This window comes from Monopterus albus, unplaced genomic scaffold (genome assembly GCF_001952655.1).
Source record: "Monopterus albus unplaced genomic scaffold, M_albus_1.0 scaffold28.1, whole genome shotgun sequence".
Classification (NCBI taxonomy): domain Eukaryota; kingdom Metazoa; phylum Chordata; class Actinopteri; order Synbranchiformes; family Synbranchidae; genus Monopterus; species Monopterus albus.
This window is the reverse complement of record NW_018127908.1, coordinates 1,964,471-1,974,783: the sequence shown is the minus strand read 5'-3', so window position 1 is coordinate 1,974,783 and position 10,313 is coordinate 1,964,471. Positions and strand designations below refer to the sequence as shown.

The window sequence follows — 10,313 nt, the reverse complement described above, 5'->3', positions numbered from 1 at the left end:
ATCCCCATCTTTCACCTCACTAGATACACATACTCAAAATGTGGTCAAGTAAACAGAAAATTCCCAATCAGAGAACATGAAATGATTAGCTGTACAGTCAGCTAACTGCTTGTGTCAATTCAACACACTATTACATTCATATGGCAGGTGGTTGTGTACACAACATTTTACAGAAAGCACATTTAAAGTTGATACAAAGATCTGTCTGAGGATTCAAACCTAATCCTGAAAAAACTGATTATAGAGTAACTGATTTTTCTCACTTGGGGGAAGTTGTATATTTACATATCCAGCTATAATGAAGCTATTCATTAATTTGGAGTTGTGTTTCTGGCCACCTGGCAAAGCTAAGTCAAATGTTTATTATCTTTTAGCTTTGTTTTGGTCTCTACCAAATTAAAGAAATGCGTAGTTTTTTAGCTGATGAATGCTAAACAGTGCTCACTAGTAAGTCACCGTGAAACGCTTTAGGAAGAATTGTGTTCATTCTTCCAGTAGAGTTCAAAGACTTGTAGAATCAGTGAGCACTGAAGCTGCTCTGATAACACTTGGTGGCCCAAGGCTTTACTGAAGCCCTTTTCAGACATACACTGAAACCCTGAAGTTATCTAGACATTACCCGGAGGAGCTGTATGTGAAAACTCAAATGTCCGAGTTCGTTGACCCGGGCCTTAAGTGGACTTTACTCTGACAACTCCCTAGTACAAAGTCTGCATAAGGTCAAAGTGAACTGGAATGAGCCCTTGTAAGAAAACAGCCACATATAATCTGGAGCATTCACACCAAGTTAGTGGGTGTGTTGATGATGTTCTATTATGTGAGTGGTGCAAAACTGTAAGAATACAATCATCTGATGGTCATGATTGTACATTTACAGTGAAGATGCCAACAAAACTATCTAAATAGAGACATGATGTGATTTGGGAACTTCTGTCATTAAGAGCTGGAGCTGAAATCGTCAGACAAATTTAAGGAAGGGCAAAAGACTCAGCTGTTTATGACCAAGCTATAAACTGGCTACGTCACTGCATCATGTCCTGCCTCCTGCACACTCTACCCAGCAGCCCCCAAAATAAATATACCATACCATATACCTATATCCAAAAGTAAACTGATAATATACTATATTATCAACTTACAGCAGTGGCAGTACTGTTACAATATAAATAAATGGGCAAATGACTGAATGAATTAAAGCAAATCTAAAAAGACAATGAAGTGCTGCTACAGCAGGACTTGAAATTTCACAGATTTTGATGTAAAAAAAAACAAAAAACACACACACACAGCTCTAGAAGGCTTTGTAAAGCTTGTCATTTTCACACAAAACAGCAGGAAATAACAAAACAAGCTGAATGTGAGCGACACAGATTCCCTAAACCTCAAAGAACACGGCGCAAGTGGAGGATGATAAAAAAGGAGAACATCTGGTGAGCCGAGCACGATGCCAGGACTAGACAAAGCCGTGTGTCTGGCAAACATACCTCCACATTTACCTAAACACACACATGCACAAGCACATACAGTACTTTTAGTCACGCACACTCAAACCTGCCTGGCCCGGAACTTGCAAACAAGCAAAAATCCCCTCCAGATACACAGTTACAATCAGACACATGCATGCACATTACAGACAGTGTCCACACAGTTCAGTTAGAGAGAAAGAAAAAAACAAAAATAGGACATAACTGGAGAGTCCACTGATCAGACAAGACTAATCTGCATATACTCAGAGGCTTAGAAGTGAATATGTGTGAGAGAATAAAACAGTATGCCTTCAAGCAGGTCACCCGCTCTCCCTGGATTACTGTACCCACCTCCGAGCCTTTTATCCTCTGTTTGGCATGCAATCACGCTGATTTAGCGTGCGCTGGATGAGGGTTTCACACAATGGATTGGATGTAAGAGATGTTAACCTGTTGAGAAAGGGAAAAACAGTCAGAGAAACAAAAGAAAAAATGAAAAAGGGTGATTTATGTTTAAAATTTCACCAATCTATGTACCAGAATGATCCTAGAAGGTGTCTTTGTGCATATCTGTTATGCCAGATTTAGTTACAGTAGCTGTGAAAAGATTTAACCAACTGTAGATAGAGAAGCAAAACACAGAAAGAATGAATATTTGGAGGAAATGTGTAGTATTAGGCACCGAGAACTGATGACCCATCAAATATTGAAGAAATGTTTGCTGGAACCATGAATTCACACTTCAAACAGACTTCCGGTAAGACTGCCCTCGTCATTGAATGAATATTTCATTTTAGAAAATAGAAAATAGAGTGGCCCTGAAAGGCACCATTACCAAAGCGTAATGTCAGGGGGGAAAACATTCTCCACATTTAGTTGAAAGTTAGAGTGAAAATGATAAGAGCCATCCATGCGTAACACAATCTGATGGGGTAATGCATTGGCATCACATTAGCATGACTGTATTTGACCGCATGGCAGCATGTGTGACTAAAATGAAAAACTCCGGGAATCAGAGCACAAGGGTTTTCAATTTCATCTCGCTCATCTGGTGAGAAGGAATCAAAGTCAAAAATGTTCAGGTCAACTCATACCCAGCCAATGCATTTACAGGTAGAATCGTAATCAGATGCTTTTAGGTAATTGTTTCAGGCAGTCATCTAATTTCAGATGCATTGATTTGTTTTTCTCCTTTCTATTTCAGGCTAAAAATATCTCAGGTAAGTGCATGGTGCCGTCTGGTTAACAGTCTAGATTTTTTGCTATTGCCTTCAGAGGTATCAAAAGGTTTATTGAACAATATATGTGTAAAATTGTACAAACAGAAACAGAGAACACTATGAAATGTTACTACATTGAGTCCCCCCCTTGGCTACGCTAACCAACTGAAAGTTAGGCCAGACACATCTCTAGATGCTCTTTTTCTATGGGAAGCACACATCAAAGTAAAAATGCATATGTGCGAGTTGAAAACGTTCCCACTTCAGTGAAAAATTTACATTTATCCAGAGATATTTTGGCTACACTTCATACATGTACACAGGCAGGAAGAAAAAGGAGAGAGACGGGAGCTGTCACAGTAAACACACAGTAAGCTAGCTACAGCTCCCAGCTGCACAGTCTTGGGGTGAGTAAACAGAGAGTGCAAAACAGTTCAGCACTCAAATGTGCACAAATTTGTTGTGGGAAGGGACATAAGCATTTTTTGCTGGGAGGAAAACAGACACTGTAGAGTTATAACATACTTTTGCAATATGCTGATTTGTTTCTCTGATCTAAAATACAGTAGATTCTTTTGTCTCTTTAATAAATTGTTAGAAAATTACATAATTGCAGCCAGTCATTGGTCTCCATTATCAGTGATTACATTAGGAAATTAAGATGACAATTTACCCTATATTAAGGATAAGTGACAAATGTGATATTCTTAATATATTCATCTGAGTGTGGTTCAACCACAACTCTCGACTACTTGTCTACAGACCAGGACATACTGAATGGAACCAAGCAATATAAAAATTAGTTTCAGCTTTGTTATTACAAGTCATAAAGCGGTTAGCTTTACTGAAAGGCTAGCATTCATATCTATACTGTACATACAGTAAATCTATATGCAGTAAAAACTAAAATGCTGGTGCCTAAAATGTTATTTTGTGAGGGTATAAGAGGAAATCTGATGGGGTTTTAGAGTTATCAGACTAATACAACACAAGGAAATGGTTGATTTGATTTCACACCTTTAATCTGATTTTTGTGTGTGCATTTAAACACACACTCTCATATTATACTACACAATGAAAACCAAGAGGAGCAGGAGAACTTCTCCCCAAGTAACAACACCTGCAAAATATTTGCTCCTGTTCCACTCTTGAATTTGCTCTGCACAGAGAGAAAGAGTCATAGACAGAGATATCTGTGGTGTGGAAATAGTTAAAGCCATAAAGACGTACAGTACCTCAGCCCTGACCCCGTTCCCTTCTAGGTATCCCCCTGCGCAGAATTCTTATTCCCTACCAAACTGACAAAGTGTTTTTAATCTTTTCTTTCCCTCTCTCCTGGAGATTGGGGAAACAAAAATCAATAGCTCCTGGCAGGCGATCTAGCAGGCTGGTGAATTACACGGTGTGCGCTGAAACCAGAGCGCTGCATCACAGGGGCCTTGGAATGAGAGACCTTGGGAGAGGCATCAGACACGTAGAGGTTGCAGGGTCACTCTGGGTCCGCAGCCTGAGGAGCAGGGTATTTACTGCCTCGGCCAGCTCGACGCAATGAAAAATAACTGCCACCCAGCACAGAGAAGGATGGCTGGGATGAGAAAGTTGGTGGGGGAGAGAGATTTTTACAGTGTGTATATGAGCAGCTGAGGTCTTGGGAGAGTTTGCTGTGATTTGTGTGTACTCCTGTCATGTGCTATGTGCAACACAGGTATGTTGTCAAGAAGAAAACTAATGCTTTTTTCTTTCTCTCTCCCAAATGGGAAATGATTCATTAGCGTTTGGTGATTTAGAACGTGGCAGTTCAGGACGATCAATATGCATAGGCCCATCTGTCAATATGTGATTTCTGCTGGTAATTAGCTGATGTGGGCCAGTGGTTGTGAATATTGCCTGGCAACTGACAGCCTGGTTGTTTCTGTCATCACAGGAGGGTGTACAGGTGGTAGTAGCTCACTGCCAATAGATAAAATACTGCACTTCAAGGCCCAAACCAGGTTCACAAACACATCCGCCATGATAAAATATGAAGTAAAGGGGCATGTCATTTATCTCTGTTTGAAACAAGGTCAAGATTTATGCTAAAAAACACAAACCTGACTCATAAATAATAATTGAAAGTCATAGTTTTACATAAGCTTGTAAAGTAAACAACAACATTTCTGTCAATATACAATTGCTCCAGAGGTGGAGGCTACATCACAGGCACTATTGAGAAAATGTGTCAGATCACTCAATTATAACAACCAAAGACAGCTGGCAGTGAGACCGTTAGGAGTGTGAAAATGATAATGATGATTATGATGAACAAAATTTTTAATTGCTTTGTTTTCAGAGCGAACAGATATTTGCAGGCTTTAGTGCGCAGCCTCTTTTCTGACTCTGCTAACGTGAATTTCAGCATTGGTTCCATTGTTTGCACTTAACTGGAGTTACTAACATTGATCAAATCATTGCTGTTCAATGAAAAATCACATCTCCAAAATTAAAAAAATTCTAATCAAATAAAAAATGAATCACAAAGAAATGCAAAGAAAAACCCAATAGGGTGTAAAGCTGCCACAGAGATGCTACAAAAGAGATTCAAAATTACCAAAAGTGGCGCAGAACGACCACAAAGTGACACAGAATGACCATATAAAGACATAAAATGACAACAAAGAAATGTAAAACTTTTTTTTTTGCTTGATCTCTGGCAGTTTTGCTTCCAAAGGGACCCTTTTAAATGTCTGTGACAAGTAGACCAATGTCTTATAATGTAATCTGTCCACGACTGTCACAGAGTTGAAGAATGGGCAGTTCTTCTTCATCCTGGAGATGCGTGGTTTTCACAGGACAGTGATGAACTACCGCAACTCAAAGATGAGCAAACAATTCACCTTCTTATTTCTAGGCACAGAAATCCTCACTATCATCCAGACAGCAAAAACATCTGAATCTTTTAATTTAATCAACTAAAATTAGATCAACTTACGGCTTTATTAGGGCTTCCATTTGCTTTTTGTTTCACTCGTAGCAGAGCCTTAAGGAGTTTAGTGAACTGCACCTTCTTGTGTTAATGAAACAATGCCATTCCTTTGCTTTTAAAAGATTCCTCTCCAGTGTGACACCTGAGCTGTTTCATGTGTTATATTCCTGCATTTTATCCTCACAATTTGTTTCCAAGTTCATAAGTTCACTCAGAGAGAAAAGCCAACAAGCAGAGGTGGAATAAACCCCTGCAGAAAGATCCCTCTCTGTCTCTCATTGGCATTTGCATATTAGAGTGTTTTCTGGGGAAAATGAGCTGTAGAAATTAATTCAGGATTAATTGGTGCCTTTATCTCGTTAGGACAATCTAATTTAGGGGATGATGGAATAGTTTAGACTCCCTTTTGCATAATTGGATTGCGGTGAATGGCTGTCATTACCGTCTTTTTAGCATCGTCTGTGGGCCCCCTCTCTCTCTCTTGCAGGCCCCAGCCTCATAAAGAGCGATCATGTGTTACGCCAGTGTTTTGCTAACCCCTGGAACACACCAGACATCCTGCAAGAGGCAAGCATGTGGCTAACCGCACAGCAGTGATTAACTCCCTTTTCAGAGCCATTAGCATTACACCATGGAGCACGCTGTTGAGGAGTTATCATATGAACACATAAGTGCAGCTAACAACGTGGCAATCATCGACTGTTAGAGAACAGGATTAGTTTTGAGTCTGTCATGCTTTGTGATTTGTGGCGCTGACAGATTTACCTGACCCCCAGGGAAGCTGGACAACACACATCAAAATCTCTGTGCTTTCTGAGAGGCTTTTATTTGAAAACTTTCAGTTCTTGTCCAGCTCATTTCCGACACATTTCGCCCTTTCATTACTTCCACAATATCTCTGACGCAGTTCACAGTGGGCTTTTTTTTTTTTCAACGTGGGATGAAAATCAATAGAAGAGGAGCAAAGCTCATGTGAAGGATCACTCACTGGAATACCTGATCTAACTTCAACAACATTGATGTAACTATGGAAACAAGTTCCCTAGATGAACGAGGATATGCCTATCTCCTAACAAAAGGTGTTTTTTTTTTATATCTCTCTCAGCCAGTTACCCTATACCATAACACAGGAGAGGCTTATATCTTCAACTCCACACTATGATACCATCATCATTTTTCTGAAAGCACAAATTGTATAGATATTATTCTGCGGGCCGCTCACTGGTAAACAAGGCAGAATGAAATCTAATCTATGGTGCTGATACTCAGACTGTGCCAGGCTAATTGAGTTGATGTAGTTTGTCTCTGGAGGAGCTGGACATACAGTAAAGACAGACTCTATCAAGCCATATAGCTCCTGTACTGTACTTACTGGAAGTGACTTGTGTTTATATTGTCACAGTTGTCAACGGTTACCATGCACACGAAACTACTGGGTTTTCTATTAAACTACAATCTAATTACTGACGTGCTGTTATGGGGAATAAAGTGTAGAAAAGAAACAACCTGTGACTCCATCTTTCCTTATGTCTCCTGTCATTCTTTTTGCTTACTCCCCATGTTCATGATGCATACTGTGTCATGGTTTTGATCCATTTTAGCCCCCCTCTCCTCATCTACTGCCATTTCCATTCTTTGCATAAATGCAGTCTAACAGTATTAAGTATTCATGCGTGTTGAGGAAGGTGGTGCCTGTCCTTCAGGGTAAGTGTCAGGCCTGCGTGCGGCACAAGAAAAGCCCCAGGGAGAGGAGAACATTAGGATCCATCAGCCTGACAGACAAATCATTCTCTCATGTAAACATAAATATGAGGGTATGTTTCCACCGCCATCCCGCTATCTGTTGCTAGGCTACCTTGCATTAAGCAGTGTAGCTGTCCCTGTTCATTTTGCTCCAGGGATTCCTGCAATACCATCATATAACCTGCTGAGTCTTAATGAGAAGGCCTGCTCATATGAGTGGATATGAACATGGTGAGATGTTAAATTTATTCCAAACACAGGAATTCAGCTGTCTGTCAGCATCGCAGCGGCACGGAAATGTTTATGAATCTGAAATTTGGAGGGAAATATCTCTCTGTCTTGGCTCAAACACACCTGACACAGGAAAAGGTCACAATAGATCAACGCACAAACACACACCCACGTGCATGCGTTGTTGCGACACACACTTGCTTAGGCACGCACACACACACACAATAAACAATATGTGACTCTGAGCTCCATAAAGGTCATTTGTTGTTGAGAAATCACTGATCCCCAAATGCATTAACAAAGTCAATTAACTATTCTCTGACAAAGAAGAAAGGAACCCATCTCCAATAAAAATAGAGCGCAGAGCGTCATCCAAGCACCCCCACAATTACAACAACTGTGCGTCCCCAGATAATTATGTGAGCCATAAATGGAGAGAGAAAGACAGTAGAAGGCAATGGTCACTGAGAAGAAAGAGAAGGGAGATGAGGGAAAGGAGCGCCAACAGCTGGTTTGAATAGATTGTGTGTGGGATGAATTAAAAAGTTGAACCTTTCCCTGGCCGTATTCAGATGTCTGCCTCTGGGTGATTAATCATGGCCGTCAGGACCTGTAATCCTTTTCAATGGGAAACAAATGCAGCCACTGTCCTCTCTTCTCCAAAGCGCACAGGGCCCAGGGCCACCAGCCCGCCTGCCTGGTCACAATACCTGAACCGTAGAGAAGCCACCCTGGGGAGCAAGGATGTGTGGACACACTGTAATCTGCTCCAAACATGATGGGATGAACAAAAACGGTGGATTTCAACAAAATTGTATGGCACCCTTTATTGGCTCTGTGCATCGTTTCTGTATCTTGCAGTCATAGTTGAAGCAGGTGGCACAACTGCAGGTCCAGTGGGTGAAACGTAAATGGAGCAGCTATTTAAAAAAAAAAAAAAAAAACATCTTTTGAGCTGCAGAAGAAGAAGTCAGGGCATGTGACTGGAGGCCAGATGACAGGGGAGTTTTCTCCCTGACTGATATTAGTCCTTTCTGCGTGCAGCTGCTTTAGTCAGTGAACTTCATGTCACATTCCTACATGGCGGTAAACAGCTGTTCTAGTTTAGAAAAAACCAGTGAGAAAGTCAGGAGCCAGCAACATTGAGAGCCCGGGAGAAGAAAGTGTGTCATCAGCATAAAAATAGAAGCTCGCTAACAAATTCCTAATCATTTCCTTGAGGGGCTACGCTAAAGAAGTTAAAACACCAGCCAGCAGATGAGAATATGTGGCGCATTAGGTTCTCAGTTTTATTGATTGTTAAATTCCCCATTATCTCCTCAGAACTACAAAATATGACTATTCTCTGTGCAGCCATGTATCCTTTCTGCAAATGTTAAAAGCACTATAATGGAGAGTAATTTCTCCTCGAACACTATTGAGCGTATCAGGGCTGCTTTGCACCTACTTTGTCAATCAATCAAGTGAAAATAATATCTTAAAAGCAAAATGCACCACTTACACATCAAAGCATCAATCTTGACACAAGCTCGACTGAATCAAATAATGCTTGTGTGGCTTTTACGAGTGAATAAATTGAATGCCCTTCAAAAAAGAGCCCCCATACTGATTCTAACGGTGTATATGACCTCAGAGTAATAACCTAAAAAAACTTAGTATTAAAAAATCCTTTGTATCCAACAAAAGGCAAATGTCAGTGTTCCCACTGAGTGAAAGAGTGCCTTTATACGTGTGAAAGGTTGTGAGGGTAGTAATTCAGTAATTCAGCTACAGAAGGTGGTGTATGTTGGCAGCATGGCAGACTGTGGAGAATGGGCCATGGCCAGGCCGTTTCCAGAGCCTTTGTGTGTCTCTGTTTGACCAGGCGTCTCCTGGTCCACAGGAGCACAGCATCAACACATCCAGCAAAGGAACAAAGCAGCCATTATCAGCTCTATCTCATCCCCACCCTGCCTCGACTCACTGACACCCAGGGACAAACAGTGGCAGGGCCCAGCCACTCAGCTTTGCTGGGGGACTCTGACGCGGACACTGAAGCGGACTGGGAGGTCCATTAAACACATAGGCGACACCTTAGCTGTGGACAAACATCAACACAATAGCGTGCAGTGATGGTTACCAAGGAGATAGGAGAAAACAGAGTGCAGCGCCAGTGGCGACAAAGACAGGGAGGGGTCAGGCATCATGGGCCACTGGCAACTGAAAAGCTTCTGCAAACTGCCACAAGAAACATAACACTTTTTTCAGCTTGTGTTACTAACACTGTATACTTAAAGCATCTACTTGTAAAGAATAACATTTCTAACAACTCAGCTGCATTCAGGACCTCTGTAAAGAAATGATTCTGCAATAATGCAAAGTGCCAGCTAATAAGGGTAAAAAAAAATACTGAAGTACAGTGTGAGCAACTTCAAGCTTTCAGTTTTCAAGAGTAGGTAAAGGAAAACATAAAGCCTGAAGCTAAACATGCTTCAAACTTTTTTGATTTTAATTTGATTTATTCTTTCAAGCATATAAAACAGTTGATATAACAACACACATTTTTACACACAATCCAATATCAATTTGCTTATACCTAGTACATGCTTGAATGGAGTAGGAAGAAGTCAGACTTATCCAGTCCTACCCCATGACATCATCTTACCATCATTGGTTTGCAAGCAATAAATGATTCACTTCTACACACACACA

The 10,313-nt window shown here is 40.8% G+C and overlaps 1 long non-coding RNA gene across 1 annotated transcript in view; it reads right to left on the bottom strand.

Moving 5' to 3' along the window:
• Positions 1-1,401: 1,401 nt before the first annotated feature.
• LOC109957763 (uncharacterized) overlaps positions 1,402-10,313 on the bottom strand; it is a 20,133-nt gene continuing 11,221 nt past the window's right edge. Inside the window, exon 3 of the long non-coding RNA XR_002274588.1 lies at positions 1,402-1,916. This is a non-coding gene — a long non-coding RNA (uncharacterized LOC109957763). The remainder of the gene's footprint in view (positions 1,917-10,313) is intronic.